Source organism: Palaemon carinicauda, chromosome 44 (assembly GCF_036898095.1).
Source record: "Palaemon carinicauda isolate YSFRI2023 chromosome 44, ASM3689809v2, whole genome shotgun sequence".
In the NCBI taxonomy this organism is placed as follows: domain Eukaryota; kingdom Metazoa; phylum Arthropoda; class Malacostraca; order Decapoda; family Palaemonidae; genus Palaemon; species Palaemon carinicauda.
Window position 1 is genome coordinate 42,454,478 of NC_090768.1, and position 20,000 is coordinate 42,474,477.

The following is a 20,000-nucleotide window of genomic DNA, read 5'->3' on the forward strand; positions in this document are numbered from 1 at the left end:
AGATAAAAAAAAATTCCTCGCGATCAACACGTACCCCGAAATCTCGAAAAGACTTTAACTTATCTTTTAGTACAATTTAAGAAAGACTAGATATATTTCTCAACTGCGAGATCTAGAATGTTAAACGTCATTATAATAGTGATACATAGATATGCATGTCATTCTTTAAAATATCAAATAAAATGTAAATAAGTAAACATTCAGTTCTCACAGTTCCTGATTTGGACCAATAAATAAATATATATATATATATATATATATATATATATATATATATATATATATATATATATATATATATATATATATATATATATATATATATATAGACCCAGATTTCATTTAAGGTATCAGAAAATAATTCCAATATTTTGTCCAGATTTCAGATTTCACTTATAGAAATATTTCAATAGATGCAACAATGAGTTATTTAGTTCTCAATACTCCAAAACTTAATTAAGGAATTACGTTAACTTATAAATAATGGGATATTTCGTCCATACTGCCACAAACTTCAGTTACTGCAGATCTTAATTAGGAATAAATGATACCGTCATAACAACGAGAAGCGACTTCCATATTATTATCATTATTATTATTATTATTATTATTATTAGCCAAGCTACAACCCTAGTTGGAAAAGCAAGATGCTATAACCCCAAGGGCTCCAATAGGGAAAACTTTAATCATAGATAACAAAATTATGAAAAAGTCATGCATTTCGTCTACATTTGTCTCAGAATCCAATTAAAAAACATTGCAATCACGATGAAGAACTGTGCATCATTTCAATTTCAACTAAAGAGAATCTATTATATGTTCCTAGGTGGGTGCGTCGAGATGTTGATGAAAGCCCTCTTAATTAGATTATTTCATTGGAGGCCATAAATAGCCTCCTCCATTAAATACATATAAAGGATGGGTGGTTGCGCTTTAACCAATGCGTGAACAGTCATAAAAAAAGGCAATGTAGCAACTCAGTGCTGCAGATTCTGAGTTACCAGTAATGGTAAATTAAATTAATTAGAATAAAGAATATGATCAATAACAACAACAACAAGATTGATAATAATATCTCCCGTATATAATAAAGAGCAAGTGTCTGGCTATACAGTATATACAAATGTATAAATATATTTCTTTCCGGTCACGCTCAGTTGCCCCCCCCCCATCACCTTAATAGAGGGAGAAGAGTAGCCATACCCAGGTGGGGGTGGGTGGGTGAATGGGGGTGCATATCTATACAAATATTCAGCCATCACTTTTGTCGGGTCACGTGCACTAGTTAATAATAATAATAATAATAATAACAATAATAATAATAATTTAATAACAAGAATGATATTGCTTGATGATTAAAAAAAATAATTATTGAAAAAAGAGCATATCTTCTCTGAAGGACAGAAATCCATACTGAGAACATACAAGAAGGCCAAGACACCAGTCTGCTCTCTGGCACTTTTGCAATTCTTATAAAACAGTTTAAGATTTCAAAAGAAAACAAGTTACTTTCGATTGGATTTATTAATTCGGGATATATAACGCATCGTTGGGGCCTGCAAGACCATTCAGCGCCAAGTCCGAGGGTGGAAAGGTTGGTACAGATCGGGCAGCAAGATGGAAGCAAGGAAGCGAGATTGGAGAGAAAATCTGATATAAAGAAATTGCACAAAGACCTCTAAGTAACCCCTACAGTACACCACGTGGAGTACACTTACAGTACTAACCCCCTTACAGGAACAATGTACTCTAGCAATAAAGGGTGAATGGGTACCGGCCAGAGATCATACCACCATTAACTTCGTCGTTGGCACGATCACACGAGGCTACGATTTGATCTACTATGCATAGGGTATGGGGTACGCAAGGGATGTTGACATGAAGGGTATGGCACCGGTCTAAGTCTTCCGCAGATGTAAATACTCTCGTCAGGAGACTTGATGAGGCAACAAGTGTTAGAGGGCGGCGACACTGAGACGTAATAAAGAAAGAAAGAAAAAAAAAACACGGGCGCATTCACACAGACATAGTCATCCATCATTTCCATCTACGTTCCTCAGACCTGTGCCAACGACAGTTTCTCCTGTCTGACTAAAAATAATAATAAAGAGGTAGGGAGAACTCTTCTCCCTCGGAGAAATTTTCATCGCAGTTAAGTGTTTGTGCGTTGTTACAAGCTCGACTATATTTATCAAAAAAAAAAAAAGAAAAAAAAAATTGTCCTACTACCGTGTCATTCTAATAAATGGTCTGGAGTAAGTATTTTCATATCCAGTTTTATTAAAATCCCTTCAAATATTCGCTAGCAGCATTTATTACTTTGGTATTTGCATAGTATTTTCCTATCTTATATGTAAAAACTTCGGCGTTAACATAGTCAACACTTTTAGCATTCCTGTTACAAAGGAAGGCGAAGCAAAATACGCCTTGGGTATTACGCACCGTGTTTATCGATCCTTATAACCCCAGGCATCTTCTTCCATTCCATATTTTCAGCTCAAAATCTTATATCGTAAAATAACCTTAAAGGGCATGAGATCTGAATAAAGAACCTGAATTGAGAGAGAGAGAGAGAGAGAGAGAGAGAGAGAGAGAGAGAGAGAGAGAGAGAGAGAGAGAGAGAGAGAGAGAGAGAGAGAGAATATCCCCAATTCTTCCCTCACTTCAACAATTACTGGCAAGTAGATCACACTGACCAAATTCAAATTATCAATTTCTACTAACACAACTGACTGTCCATTCCAGCAACCCAGCGTCTATTGCAGTAACATGTGATACGGCCATGATCAACAATCTAAAACATCATTCCGTAAACAAATGAATACAGTATAAATAAAATTGGTAACATACACACTGTCTTAATTGAATAAAGAACAATCAAGAGATAAGAGGAATCCATATACAGATAAGCTGGGCCCTCACATCACGTGTGCTTGAAGGCTTAAATCAACATAATCAACATCAGCACTATTCAAATATAACAATACGTTAGTTTCATAAACTATACTTTAAATATAAAATAAATATGTAAAATATGTTTCATGAAATATAAGGATCAAAGAACTGATGAACATTAAGGGCCTGCTCATACGATGAAAAATACTTATATAAAAATGCTTTTAAACTCCAAAGCCATCATAACTATTTAAATACACAATGAAAAGCCAGAATACTTCTACAAAACCAGCAATAAATCAATTTTCAAATAAGGCGAATACAGAAACATGAAACCCTATTTTGCTTGAATTTTTCCAGTCGGGAAATAATCAATACTTTCGACCGATCACTGAACCGTAAACATGCGTGTAACATGTTGCTATGCAACAAGCCTAAAGGGAAACGCATCATCATCATAAATTTCCCGATTCAAAATTGGTGCCGTCTCCACACTCGCTCGCTAAGATAGATAGATGGATGTTATATATAGATAGATAGTCTTATGATTCTGTAATTCACTTCAATAAGCAGGTATCTCTATACAAATTCAAAAAAGCGTATTTTTTTCGCGAAATAAACGAGTGATTCACCACAAGAAGATATACAGTATAAATTAATAGGTTGTTCCGAAAAACAACAAAATTGACGTTGCACAGTTACATCTTCACTGGGAAAATTCAACCAGTTGCCATCATTGCAAATAAATCTCTTCTAAACCTGCATGCACCACCAAATACAGCAGACAAATGATCATTACTAACCAAGCTACAACCCAAATAAGAAAAGCAACATGCTAATCCAAAGGGCTCTAACTGAGCTATAGGCCCAATGCGGAAAGGAAATAGAGAAGTAACAATTAACTATAAATGAGAAAAAACTATATAAAACCAGTAAAGTTCAATGAATCATTCATATATAAACTATAAAATGACTCATGTCAAGCAAATGACTTGCATTACTTGTGATTTTATGTCATAATGAATAACCTACGTTAAGATTAGGAGGTATATTTGTAAAAACATCGTTGAATACTATGACCAATTATAAACTCAAACAAAATAAACTTGATTCTCCCTAAAATGTCACACTCCTATACAGCCCAAAATAACCTTTCACATGAAACATAAAAAAAAAATATCAGAAATTAAAATCAGTCGCCAAAACAATAAATACCCCCCAAAAAGAATAGGCAAGAAACACTGACAGATGAGACAACCGGAAATCCTCATTAAGTATTCACTGGCAACAGCCAACTTTAATTCACATGGCAAAATCAAAATAAATAAATCGAGCACCAACACACGTGACACTGTTGACAAGGGTGCCAAGTCATAATAAAGGTGACGTTATCTTTTCCTCTGGGCACAAAGGTTATAATTCTTTTGTTCTCTTGGCACGGTAAGTAACAGATTCCGTAGAATTCCAACTGCGCATAATTTAAATATAGGGAAGACAGCGCAGTTTGTTTGCGCGTAGGAGTTGATTATTAAGGGTTTTACATATGCATATAAGGGGCTTATGCTAGGTTAGTATTCTGAGAAATGGTTATTCTTGATTAAAAAGATAAAGGTTTCTTTTTTGTACCTCTGGAAGGCTTATTTTTCATCTATATATATATATATATATATATATATATATATATATATATATATATATATATATATATATACATACACACACGCATATATATATATACATATATATATACAGTATATATATATATATATATATATATATATATATATATATATATATATATATATATATATATATACTGTATATATATATGTGTATATATATATATATATATATATATATATATATATATATATATATATCATCATCCAATGTTAGTTCACTGCAGGAAAAAGCCTCAGACATGTCCTTCAACACGCGTCTCTGTTCATGGGTTTTCTATGCCAGTCCATACCCACAATTTTTCTTACATCGAAAATCCATCGTCTTCTCTTCTCTCCACAGCTTCGTTTGATATATATATCTATATCTATCTATCTATATATATATATATATATATATATATATATATATATATATATATATATATATATATATATATATATATATATAAAACAAAACAAGAGCAACAAATACACAAAACAAAATAAGAGACTCGGTAATGACAGGAATCCCATTTTGGGTGTTCTCTCCGGGCAAAAAATTCGCTAATGAGCCGAGATACGTGACATTAAAAGAGAAGAAACCAGCAGCCTGAGACTAATAACTTGAAAGATGAGAGACTTAAAACCCATTTCTGTAACTACCATCTGGATGTCCGCGGAGACCGAGAAAAATTTGCTGAAATCGTTGGACGAGTTTCAGTTTATTAAAAAGATAAATAAAATAATAATAATAATTTTCATAGTTATTACAAAATGTTCAATTTATTTTTTGTAAATTCCATTACCGGGTAAATAAATAGGCAATTACATGTACCCCTTTTTGAATAAAGCAATGACATATCTCGTTTGAATGCCTGAATTATTAAAACTCTTTCATAGAGATCAACTAATTTCATATTTAAGCTTAATGAATACCTGTTTAGCTACCTGCATTCAAAATATAAATTATTACACAAGCAAGAAAAGTAACTGGAATCATGCCGTCAACATAACTTCCTATTCTGAAAACCTTTTCGAAAATAAACAATTCAAAAATGGCTAAAGAAAGGCAGAGGAATGATTCGGTCTAAGTCTTACGATAACTTTTCCTACAAGACTCTTAGTCTATATAATACATTCCTGTAAAATCAGTATAATAAGGTACTACAGACAACGAGTTAAAGATCGACCTATCCTAATAATCAGTTGTACATAAAAAAAACTGCTAATGCCATTGTAAAAATACCTTCAGATTCCACTATCAATAATCAATAGCATATGTGTCGTTTCTTTTAGATAAAAAATCTATGCCATTATAAACAATATTTGCAGAACATGATGCCAATAGACGAGGGTTATCAGAAAGACACTAAATATGAGACATGATTCGGTCCCGTGTTTTATCATTATTTTCCAATCTTATTTCGCCATGAAAGACGATATGTTAAGGAAAGTAATAAACGAAAAAAACAAAGGGTTGAAAGTACTGTAAAATAAACTTTCCTTAAATATAAAAAAAAAAAAAAAAAATCTGGGACTAGAGATAAAGGAGCCAGAGGTCACTGGAGCGAATATATGCATAAACACACACCGAAATGATTAAATTGAATAATACTACAAAGAATCAATTTAACAAATATATCTAAAAACTAGATATAAACGTAGAAATAATTACGAAACATTTTTGTAAATTGTAAAATATCAAGAAACTCCGTACACATAATGCAAACACCTTCAAGAAAAATTACACGAAAAGAGGGAAATTATACAATACGAAAATATATTGAAGATCATCAAAATGAACTGCATTGCATCGAAGACCGTCCCCCAAAATAACAGTGTAGTCGCTGGTGTCTGGCCTCGCATATATAAACCAGGTCAAATGCAAAGGGGTCAGACACCACTAAATCTACCATTACCCCAATATGGGGTTAAGGGGTAGTTGCACTATGATGGGTCCCAGTTAAGAGGATGAATAATATGATGGAAGAAAAGAAGTGGAGATTGAGGTACGGTAGAAGGCTAAAAAAACAAGTACAACTATAGTCCATTTCTTTTAGCGATGCATATTTGCACCGACTCGCAGCGGTGCCCTTTTAGCTCGGAAAAGTTTCGTGATCGCTGATTGGTTGGATTTATCTCGTCCAACCAATCAGCGATCCGGAAACTTTTCCGAGCTAAAAGGGCACCGCTGTGAGTCGGTGCAAATATGCATCGCTGAAAGAAATGGACTATAGGGGCAGAAAGGATGCTGCAAGGACCTTAAAGTAATGCCTACAGTATACCACTAGATGGGCTCTGATGGCACCGCCTCCCTTACGGATTTTGTCCTTGACTAGCCCAGACCCAAAGGAACCATGAAAGGAATGAAAAAAATGAAAAAAAAGGAAGATTTCCCTGGTTACTTAATATTTACCAATATTTTATTTTCATTTTCTTATAATTTCTTACTACCTATTTTGGTATGAATAATAAGCAGATTGGGTTAGACTTCCCTCAATGCTAGTAAACTCGGAAAGCATGAATAGTTAAATAAAACGATATGTCTGATATTTCTTTTTTCACAGAATCCGCATTTGAATGAGGTTGGTATTAAAGACGAAAGTCTAGGTTGAAAGGACCACAATTTCTTATAGCTAGTGATCACAGGTTTAAAGACCACATTCATCATCTGTGAATAACCGGTCCAAGAGAAAATCTCCCAGATAAATGAGGGTCCATAAAACAGTAATAACGAGATCTTTAGTAGAAATGCACTAAGATGAGTTCAGTAAAACCATATACAGAAATAGTTAATTCATGAAGCTTTGTGAATAGAAAATAGAACAAATAACTGACATAAAAGGATGTTGACACTGATTATAAAGGTCGAATGTAGTCGTCATTCGCACACCGATTTCGAAGCGACGACCCTTTATTTTGTGACGTTGACGGGTTTTGATTCTGTCAGTCATCACAAGTCTTCTGGCGTCATATGAAATTTGACACTGATTTTCCTTCGAATTATTATTTGATTTGACTTATGGAAGTAGGGCCAATGGTTACGAATAGCAGACGCTCCCTATGACAGTTACCCTTAGATGTCACCTGCAATAATGACATTTTCCTTGAGACAATGACTACTGGAGCCAAGTGGATATGTTGACGCCAGTTGGGCACCCGGGATATCGACTCTTGACATAACTTGGAGTTTATAGTACTTAGTGCAACTTGGAATCTTCGGCCCCGATGTTATCTTATTATCTTATGTTATCTTAAAGTTCTTAATCAAAACTGGAATGCTGAAGGGAATCGGATTCTTGATTCCCAGCGCAAGGTACTTTTCAATTTTCTTTTTTTGTAATTCTCTACAATTTTCTTTGCTATCATATCTTAACATCCAATAACGCTGAGACTAAAAATATATATCAAGTTCAGGGTAAAGGCGTCACCCCTCAGCAGTGGATAATCAAGCAGGCACTTGAAAAAAAAAAATTTGTGTAGATTAAGTGGCAGAGGACATTTCAAAAACTATTCAACATGGCTGCAACATTGTAGAGCAGTGTAATAATAGAAGTCCCTTTCAAGTTAATATAAAACCCTCTATAAAATGCTATTAAAGCAAGCATTTCAAACAGAATGCCTTCAAAGGCAATGTACAAAACTTTTAATAAATGGCTGTAATTCAAATCATCCCAGGAGACGAAACACACGAGAAAATACAAGCCTTTACTTTACAGAAAACGGTTTAAACCTTCCATAACATTCCCACGACGCCAAGAAAGTCAAATTCCCTCTAACGTGGTGGAAGGACGGAGGAATGACTCACGTTCTGAAGCAGCCAATGAGGATCCGGGGGAATCCCCCGTAAGGCCCAGCCATGCTCTGAGCTTCTACGGCAGACAACAACAGTGACTGCATATATGGAGAAACAAGAGAAAATGAAAACAGTAGTATTAAAAGGGAATAAGGAGAGGATCGTGATCACATTGAAAGGGAGAGATGGTTATTGGAGGGTTGGTATTCAATTAGCTATATAGAAAGGAAGTATGAAATTAATATAAATATTTTCTTGTTCTGGCGTATAAATCTAATTCTAGGGTGATATATGTACAAGAGGAAATATGATTTACATAAACAGCTTCTGAAATTATAATGAAATATCAGACTAACATTAATTAATAAAGAAGTGCTATTAGCACTCTTGGTAGTGACCACGGGCACATTTTACAGACACACACACAAAGCCACGGGCGCAAGAGAGAGAGAGAGAGAGAGAGAGAGAGAGAGAGAGAGAGAGAGAGAGAGAGAGAGAGAGAGAGAGAGGGGGGGGGGAATGATGTTATTTTCGATCACCAGTTTCAATTCTTGGAAAGAGCACATCTCCCAAGGTTCATAATCGGGACAATTTGGAACAAAAAGCAAGAAAACAACAAGAGAGATGTATTTGCCAAATTCAAGATGATCTTTTCGATGAGTGAGGCAAGCACATGGGGTTCTTTCCCCGTCATTCGCTTTTGGCAACAAATTCGTATCTGTGCATTCTCGGCCGTGCAATGACATTGTCGTAAACTGTGAGCGAGCGCGTGTGACCTCGTTCTTTAGATTCGATGGGTTATACATGCAATGACCTTATTTGATTTATTAGACGTAGCAGACAGGTTTTATTGCAAGCTTCTGCATCAATACACACTCTCTCTCTCTCTCTCTCTCTCTCTCTCTCTCTCTCTCTCTCTCTCTCTCTCTCTCTCTCTCTCTCTCAACGGACAAAAACTCTTGGCTTTACAATAGATTTGTCTTCTCACAAGAAGCTGAATATAAAGTATCACAACAGTTATGATAAGAACACATGAAAAAGGATATTTACATAACTTCAAGGAAATTAAAATTTCACCCGAGCAAAATAGGCCAAAATTATTATCTATTTGGAGCTTGCTGACCAAAGTAATATTATTGCAAGATAAAAGGTTCTCAAGAGGCCTAATTATATGATTCTCAAAGACCAAAAGAACAATGACAAAAGCAAAATGAATACAAAATTTATACTGCCAGGATTCAATCTTGCCATGAAGGAAGAAAAAAAAACACCAAAACATATAACAATACAGTTACAAAGAAGGAACACGTTTTCTTTTATAACCACAATGAGATCTATATTTCTCACTTTCCTCACATTTTATTAGGGAGATTAAAGAAATTCATTTAAAAGACTAGCTGGGAATGAATTGGTACCAACCGTACCACGTTCGCCAACGCTGAAAACTATTGCATTCACTATTCGCAAAACAGTATAAAAGAAATCTAATGGCATTATGGGTTTATTAAAAATCTAAAAGTATCAAATACGCTGCTATTGCCTAGATTTGCATTGAGGATATGTTAAAAAAGTGTGTAAATAAAGAATTATACGGAGTTTTAGAGGACAAGTTTCAGTAATGAAATAAAAAGCCTCACTTGAAATTTGCAAACTGTATTTTTCCTATTCTGCGCTAAAATGTTGCCATATCATAATTTATACCCCCCACCCTCCACCTGGTCTTGAAACACCAACCTGTCAGTTCCTTTAAACAACTGACGGATGAAAATGAAGGTTAGTTTCTCCACGCAGACCACTATCTTGCAATGGTTGTGGTAGCCTATTAGAAAAAGCCCTACCTTGCAATCTCTTGAACAGGAGTTCGAGATCCACTCTAGATCTATAGTTTCTAGTAGTGTCTACAACCACATCATCCTTGTGAATTGAGGATGGGGAGTTTGGGGGAACCTATAGGTTTACCCAAGTCATCGGCAGCCATTGCTTACCCCTCTCTGGTCATAGCTTGATAGACAGGGGGCTTAGACGCTGGTCATATATACAGTATATATAGTTAGTTTCTAGAGCATTGTCCCGTACCTTGCCTCTTGCCATTTATGAGTGATCTTTAAACCTTCAAATAGTTAAAGAATACTTCGTCAAATGATAGGTTGGAGACAAACTTACTCTTACTAGAGTAAGATGATTCGAATCCCATAACGGCAGGGAGAGCTTTTTCCTTCATTCTCCCTCCGAATTTCAGGTTTTCAGTGATAAGCGTACCCCCCCCCCACCCCCCCAAAAAAAAAGTACTAAAGAAAAACATGAAACTGAGATACCATAACGGCAATTACAATTATGAACGAACATGAATATCTAACAACCGCTTTTTATATATGATGCATCTAAAAAGGAGAGAGAGAGAGAGAGAGAGAGAGAGAGAGAGAGAGAGAGAGAGAGAGAGAGAGAGAGAGAGAGAGAGAGAATTAAACATACTTCGCTAGTGTAACAAAGGTACAGTAGTTCTTAAATGAAGCCTATGTAGAAAAAGAGAACTTGTCCAGTAAAAATAGTCATGAGTGTTGCAACTCTCAATTCCTGTTTGCTATGTCCTTGGATTGCTCTTACAGTAATTGTGATTGCTTGGATCTAAATAAAAACACATGGGACGGACTGGCAACACCAGCCCTAAAAAACTTGTTGTAAAGACACAATAAATATAAGCAGTATATATATATATATATATATATATATATATATATATATATATATATATATATATATGTATATACATATATATATATATACATATATATATATATATATATATATATATATATATATATATATATATATATATATATATACAGTATATATATATGTATATATAATAATTTTGCACTCATATGTTTTTCATATATATTCATATTAGCCATAAATTCCTCTTAATATCGGTTTCTCTCTACCTCGGGATCAGAGACCCAAGGGGGAATCAACTTTAGGATAAGAGCTTCTGGTCAGCCTGGGAATCGAACCCAGTCCAAGAAATTGAGGTTCCAGTGACTTACCACAGTGGTAAGTCAGTGGAACCTCAGTTTCTTGGGACAGGGTTCGATTAAATGGTCGACCAGAAGCCATTATCATAAAGTTGATTCCCCCTTAGGTCTCTGACCCCGAGGTAGAGAGAATCTGTAATTAAGATGAATTTATGACTCATATATATACATACATACATACATACATATATATATAATCAACGAATGAGCAAGTAATAGTGACTCCTAAGCATCTACCTAGACAAGAATACTCACACCACAAAATCACCCCATCATTCGCTACTGGTTTCTTCGGCGCAGCGTCGCGCGCTGTTTTTCCTCACATAAATAAGTCCCATTTGCCACGCCTCATCCCTTCGTTATCGCAATTTCGTAGAAAACACCCAAATTACGTTCGGAAGACATTCCTTCGTCTTGACGACAGTTCCCAGTGTATTTATCATGAGTGCAAGGTCGCTGTGACCTTGAAATTACGTATGAATGTCAAACCTGGCTGTCGAAGCTCAAGCAGGATAAGGAGAAACGGAAGTAACAAAATAGACACTATAATACTGGTGTTATCTTTTAAGTAATAAATATAACATTGGGGTTTTATATATATATATATATATATATATATATATATATATATATATATATATATATATATATATATATATATACACAAACAAAAACAACAACAACTGCAGGACAAATGCCTCAGACATGTCCTTGGTCATGTCTGGGGTTTTGCCATTTTCATCATCACGCTGGTCAGTGGGATATTGATGGTGGGAGACTTGTCTGATTACTCACAGCAAACCAACCTAGTATGGGTGGCCTTGACTAGTACAGCTTTGTTGATCATGGCGATACATACACCCTTTTCACCGCGTGAAGGTGATGTCTCCTTCGAAATACTAAGCGGCAGCCATGGGCCATTATTTATTAATTGCTTGATCAAGCAGGAAAATACTTCAACAGCAGTAATGCGCAGCAGCAAAAAAAAAAAATAAATAAATAAATATAAAAAAAAAAAAAAAATTACAGTATATCCCCACAAAGCTTCAAAACTAACCAATTTTTCATTTCCATGGGCTCGGACTACCAGAAAACCATCAGATTTACATGTTCACCTCTCTTTGCTATTTTCCATATGGAAATTTCCTATTCAATTTCATAAAGGAGAATACATTCCAAATTATGCTTTCATCGGGCTGCAATTACTAGATATATTCTGAAATTTCTCTTCTTTTGATCAATCAGTTCCAAAAGCCTTTACACAGCTAATACTTACAAATCACATACGGCGTACCACATATATTTTTACATATAAATCTAACACACACACATACACACGCACACGCACACTTAAATATCAGACACGTAATTGTAGTCGGCTAGTATATAAGCGAATACCATGGGAAAATACTGTAAAGGCAAAATAAATAGCTTTTTCTTTTCCTGTGGTATTCATTTACACGCACGCACGCACGCACGCACGCACGCACACACACACACATATATATATATATATATATATATATATATATATATATATATATATATGTGTGTGTGTGTGTGTGTGTGTGTGTGTGTATGTAGTTTTACTTGCATGTACATCGTAATTTCGATGCGTAGAAGATACCTCATGTCTTCTAGCCACGTCACATGACACCTGCTTATTTGAAACTGCAATGATTGAACCTTGTAATTGAACCATTCATTCGAATGGCTGCTCAAGTTTGTAGTGCAGATGTAGATTATGAAAGCTGCTTCGCTTAAACTAGTAAATTATTTATATAAAAAAAAAACACAAAAGTATGAACAAACAATACTGAGAGAGAGAGAGAGAGAGAGAGAGAGAGAGAGAGAGAGAGAGAGAGAGAGAGAGAGATAACAATGGTACGACAAACACAATAATGAATTGGTAAGTAACGAATGTTTTACAAACACATTCACAAACTTAAACCTTTTCCATTAGTATCTTCATACAAAGATCTACTTTGATATGAAATTCACTAAGCTTTCCATAGAACTGCTATTCTTGCTCCTTTCTTTGATAAATAAATTAGGAACTTTACATAAATTGAAAACTCCAGACATACAGTAGATCAACAAGGTTATTTTGACAAACATTTTAAGCAATCTATTGACACGTATAGATATTAATTTTCGTACAGAAGGGACCCAAGGAGTATTGTTTGAATGTTCTTAACCTAATAATGTTTTTTCCTGTATTTCTTACTTGGATGGAGGGCTTATGAAATCCTCAAGACATTCGAAATCATGGTCTGGAGAAGAACAAGAAAAGTGTGCAATAAAATTACGGTATTAGAATCCAAGAAAAAAAAATTGTGAAATCGAAATTAATCTAATCTCAATACTGCAATCGTTTCCTGAGAAGAAGTCGTAATCTTCGCTTAACTAGCATGGTGCCACACTGTGCTAGTAGGCACAGTGCCATGGATTAAGTACAGGAAGAGCACCAACGCTGGCTATTGTAAAGAAACACACTCATAATGCAAAGAAGCTGCCAATAACCATCTTTAACTTCGGAGATGAGAGAGAGAGAGAGAGAGAGAGAGAGAGAGAGAGAGAGAGAGAGAGAGAGAGAGAGAGAGAGAGAGAGCCTTATTGCCTTATTTTATGTTTGGGTTCCCCCAGGTCCCTCAGTGTGAGGCACCTCGTATATCCACCAGAGAGTTGCTAATGCATCTTCCGGTATATTTTGCATCTTCCAGTCTTGGATGGTCTGGGATGCATCTTAGGTATTTATCGAGCTTATTCTTAAACACATCTACGCTCACTCCTGACATGTTTCTTAGATGAGCTGGCAGAGAGAGAGAGAGAGAGAGAGAGAGAGAGAGAGAGAGAGAGAGAGAGAGAGAGAGATTATATATGCATATACATATATAACAACAAAAAGCAGCCGTTTCTATGCCTCAGACTTGTCTCTTATTCATGTCTGGGGTTTGACCAGTTTTTATCACTACGCTGGCCAGTACAGAATGGCGATAGTAAGAAAATTTTGACTGATTGCTCACAGCAAACCATCCAAGTATGAGTGATCCTAAATAGTACAGCTTTCCCAATCATGGCGATACTCAAATCTTTTCATCTCGTTAAGGTACCCCACCCAGAAAGTAGTGTGTATATATATATATATATATATATATATATATATATATATATATATATACACACACATATATATATATATAATATATATATATATTATATATATATATATATATATATATATATATATATATATATATATATATATATTATATATATCTATAGCTATGTACATATATATATATATATATATATATACTGTATATACATACTGTATATAAAACTTCAAAAGTTCAAACTTGCAGCAAATGTTTTATGTTGAACAGGCTGACATGTCTTTTAAGTTTATATATGATATATCTGTTTTGATGTTGTTACTGTTTTTAAAATATTTTATCAATTGTTAATTACTTCTTATATCTTATTTCCTTATTTCCTGTCCTCACTGGGCTATTTTCCCCTGTTGGAGCCCTTGGGGTAATAGCATCTTGCTTTTCCAACTAGGGTTGTAGCTTACCTAATAATAATAATAATAATAATAATAATAATAATAATAATAATAATAATAATATATCCAAACCATAATAAACACCTACTTCCTCCACCACCTCAGGTCGAAGGAGTTCAACTACCTCAAGGATTTCGACTAGTTCCGCAATTTAACGGTAGGGTGATCTGCAGTTTCATTTCTTTTTATTCATTTACCCAAAGGTCAAGAAAGATTTCTTTAGCAAATAAACGATTAATTCATAAAATAATAATAAAGAAATTAATAGTTATAAAACAGGAAAATAATCCACTTCCTAATCCATGAATGTGAATATCATCATACCACGTGACCAGTCAACGTTTTATAGTCTTCTCTAATTATTACTGAGATTTCTAAATTGTAACAGCATTATTTTTATAAATTATGAGATAATATACGTATTTCATTAAACAATAAAATTGACAAAATTATGAAACATGATAAAATATGGACGGTCAAAGTCTTATTAAAGAAACAAGAGAGAAATGTGCAAAAGCAAACAGGTTGCTCGCAAGAGAAAGCCGTGAACCTTGCTGACTCTAGTTTATTATACAACAGATGGTACAGTTGGTTTCATGAATTCCGGTACACTTCCCTTGGAGCTATGGAGACGTTAGTGTACCAGAATTAATGAAGCCAATTGTACCTGAAAACGTATCTTGCGGTTTGTCTATTTCGTCTTTAATGACTTTTAAATATTCTAAGTAGTTTTACCAAACCAGCTACGCAATAGACTACATACTCATCAATCAATCAGTATCCAATTAAATCACTAAACAAAAAACTTGCAATGAAACGATGTATACATTTATTACGGGCTTTCCTATTGTTACCAACACTTGAATGGAATGAGTAGAACCAGTCTAAGTGGCCCTTGTATCTCCTTATATCTGTTTCTTCGCCACCGTGCTAGCTACTTGAACGAATAAACACGGCCACTTTATGTATGTATGTATGTATGTATGTATGTATGTATGTATATAAACATACATACATACAGTATATATACGTGTTTGTGAGTGGCTTTACGCCTTGGGCTAGCAACCTCATCCCACGCTTTCCTTCTAGTGTCACCTCCTCTAATGGTGAAAAGCGTTGAGAAAAGGAAAATGTGTGTGTATATATACATACATATATATATATATATATATATATATATATATATATATATATATATATATATATATATATATATACACACACACAAAAAGTAGAATGGAACTTTGATAATACCAAGACCTTCGTTGAAAAGAAAGAAAACTCCATACAATTTTAATCAAAATAACTTGCGTGAGAAAACCCGACTGTGAGTCAATATCATCATCATCATCATCATCATTATTATTATTATTATTATTATTATTACTCGCCAAGCTACAACCTTAGTTGGAAAAGCAGGATGCTACAAGACCAGGGGCTCCAACAGGGAAAATAGCCCATTGAGGAAAGGAAACAAGGAAAAATAAAATATTTTAAGAAGAGTAACAACATTAGAATACATATATCCTATATAAACTATAAAAACTAAAAAAACAAGTGGAAGAGAAATAAGATAGAATAGGCTGCCCGAGTTCAGTATTTCATGATTACGCACCTGTTTCCACAATCAAATCTTCACCACACCTGTTAAAACGATTTCACGGCGCAAGTGTTCCTGGTCATGGATAATTATCAAATATAGTGTGGATTGATTGATTTAGAACTTTCTTGCATCCTGCATATAGTGTGGAAACGATAATGCGAATTACATAATATACAATAAGTATACATACATATTTCCGTAATTTACCGTTTTGCACTCAAGAGTAAATTCGTGTGCTTGCATATCCATCCCAGTCTCACTGGGTGTGCTTGTTCAATGCTTAATGTGATAACACGTTTTGCTTTAGAAAAATCAAACTCCAAAGATCAGCTTTGCATAATCACTTGAATTAAACCGACCTCTGGCCTTGAAAGAAAAAGTAAGAAGGAAATCGAGTAGTTAATGTATTTATTAATCTCGTGAAACGACTGAGCGGACCAATTCCTGTTCGGGTCCAGGGGAGGAGGAAAAAAAAAAAAAAAAAAAAAAAAAAAAGTCTCTAAAAACACGTTAATATTATTTCTAAATGATTGATGAATGTAAAATGAATAATTACATTTCCCAGTGAATGATATTGAATGGTCATGCCGGTTAATCCCAGGGGAAATTAATGACTATAGTCAATTCTTTCTAGCGAGGCAGATTTGCACCGACTAGCAGGGGTGCCCTTTTAGCTCGGAAGGGTTTCCCGATCGCTCATTGGCTGGACAAGATAATTCTAACCAATCAGATAGCAGGACACTTTTCCAAGCTAAAAGGGCACCGCTGCGAGTAGGTGCAAATGCGCCTCATTAAAAAAAATTGAGTATAGTCTCTCAGCGAAGAGAAAATTTCAATGATACGAGTTAAACCACTTTTGCAATGCACTACTCTGCCCAATGAACGCAGCGTTGTTGATATACACATGCCAGATATTATAATGGCCTTGCAAGAAAGTAGTTAAGGCAGTTGTGGTAGCCTACTGGAAACGTCGCTGCCTGGCAATCTCTTCGGAACCCGCTCAAGCTCGATAGTTTCTTGTAGTGTCTGCAACCTCACCATCTTTAAGAAGTAGAGACTGGGGTTAGGGAGAGCCTATTGTCTACCTGACGAGCGATAAGCCGTCATTATCTGGCCCTCCCTGGTCCAAGCTTGGGTGGAGAAAGGGTTTGGGCAATGATCATATGTATATATGTCAGTCTCTAGGGCATTGTCCCTTGCCATTCATGAACGACCTTTAAACCATCTTTCCTATCATGAAAAACATATAGCCTATGTTCTATATGGTTTCTAGGAAATTGTTAAGATATACGGAATGCAATATCAACAGGAGAGCCACAAACAAGTTTTACCCAATGCAGCTCCAACCAAAAAAAAAAAAAAACAGCTGACTGCAAAGGGAATAATAAAAGAATCACTGTACAGGTACCGTGATAACACTTGACGCAACAATTTCTCGTCTGTATATATAAATGAACAACCCCCAAAATCCCTTATCTGGTAACTAATTTGAGAATCTCTCCCCGCTTCTCTTTTCACTTATCTCGTTACTTTACCAGAGGAAAATATCAACTGATTCTTTCTCGTCTTTGTCCATATTTTTTTCCTTTGCTTTCCAATGGTTTTAATAAACGGCTAGACCAATCACGAGCATTAAACAGCGAGGTCCTCCAACTTCTGCACAAAAATGGACATATTCCTAGAATTACCAGGAGAAACAAAATACTCTTAAATTTACAAGTAAGGAAAAATCTAAATACTCTCAATTTACAAGGAAAAGATGAAATACTCTCAATTTACAAGGAAAAGATGAAATACCCTCAATTTACAAGTCAGGAAAAAACAAACTGACTCAATTTACAAGTCAGGAAAAAACAAACTACTTAATTTACAAGTCAGGAAAAAAACAAACTACTCAATTTACAAGTCAGAAAAAAAACTCTATTTAAAAGTCTGGAAAAAACAAACTACTCAATTTACAAGTCAGGAAAAAACAAACTAATCAATCTACAAGTCAGGAAAAAACAAACTACTCAAAAAAAAAGAAATACTCTCAATTTACAAGGAAAAGATGAAATGCTCTCAATTTACAAGGAAAAGATGAAATACTCTCAATTTACAAGTCAGGAAAAAAACAAACTACTCAATTTACAAGTCAGGAAAAAACAAACTACTTAATTTACAAGTCAGGAAAAAAACAAACTACTCAATTTACAAGTCAGAAAAAAAAATACTCAATTTACAAGTCTGGAAAAAACAAAATACTCAATTTAAAAGTCAGGAAAAAACAAAATACTAAATTTACAAGTCAGGAAAAAACAAAATACTCAATTTACAAGTCAGGAAAAAACCAAATACTCAATTTACAAGTCATGAAAAAACAAAATACTCAATTTACAAGTCAGGAAAAAACAAAATACTCAATTTACAAGACAGGAAAAAACAAAATACTCAGTTTACAAGACCGGAAAAAACAAACTACTCAATTTACAAGACAGGAAAAAACAAACTACTCAATTTACAAGTCAGGAAGAAACAAACTACTCAATTTACAAGTCAGGAAAAAACAAACTACTAAAAAAAATTACTCAATTTACAAGTCAGGAAAAAACAAAATACTCTCAATTTCCAAATCTTTCCACCTCGTGAAGTAATACAGTCGTCTGAATATTAACTATAAGACTTTATTGACTTTCAAATTAAATAAATCTCTCGGACTGTTGGGCTGAGCTTACGTGGAAAGCAATAATGTTACTTCAGTTGCCTCTGCTGTTTTCAAACACCACGTGGCACTGGGCAACTAAAGGAATAGAACTGCAACGCCAAGAATTTCATAATGAATGCAAGTGTCTCGCTGCATGGCTCTGCAACTCTAGGTAAAGATTGGCAACATAAACAATCTCTCTCTCTCTCTCTCTCTCTCTCTCTCTCTCTCTCTCTCTCATATACACACATACAAAGTAAAGGATATTCTAACATGTAACAAAATTAAATGGATATGGGCAGATGTAATCATAATGATAGATAATAAATTGACATTAAGAATGACAGAATGGGTCCCAAGAGATTGCAAACGAAGCAGGAGAAGGAACAGAAGACAATGGATTAATGAGCTAAGAAAATTTTTGGGTATAGACTAGCATAGAAATACCATAAACAGACGCGAGTGGGATGATATGTCTGAGACCCTTGGCCTGTAGTGGCCTAGCATCGGCTGAGTGAGTTTTTGAAGAAAATACAACTTCCCTCATACCACCAAGTCCTTATATAGGAGACTCCTCTTTTTATTTACTATTAATTAATAGAACTAGTCATTTCCTCAACATATATAAATTACATTGGACGGATTTCCTCCAACTGTAACCAGATGAATTTTCATAGTTAAACCAGAAGACTACTTTTCCTACATCACTACTTTTCCTACATCAAAAATAGGAATAAGTACCAGTGTAAAAATTAGAACTAT

The 20,000-nt window shown here is 34.6% G+C and overlaps 1 protein-coding gene and 1 pseudogene across 2 annotated transcripts in view; both read right to left on the reverse strand.

The window, feature by feature from the left end:
- Window positions 1–24, reverse strand: part of LOC137634593 (U2 spliceosomal RNA) — a 162-nt pseudogene extending 138 nt beyond the window's left edge.
- Window positions 1–20,000, reverse strand: part of LOC137634291 (reticulophagy regulator 3) — a 107,531-nt gene that overhangs the window by 13,075 nt on the left and 74,456 nt on the right. The window lies entirely within an intron of this gene.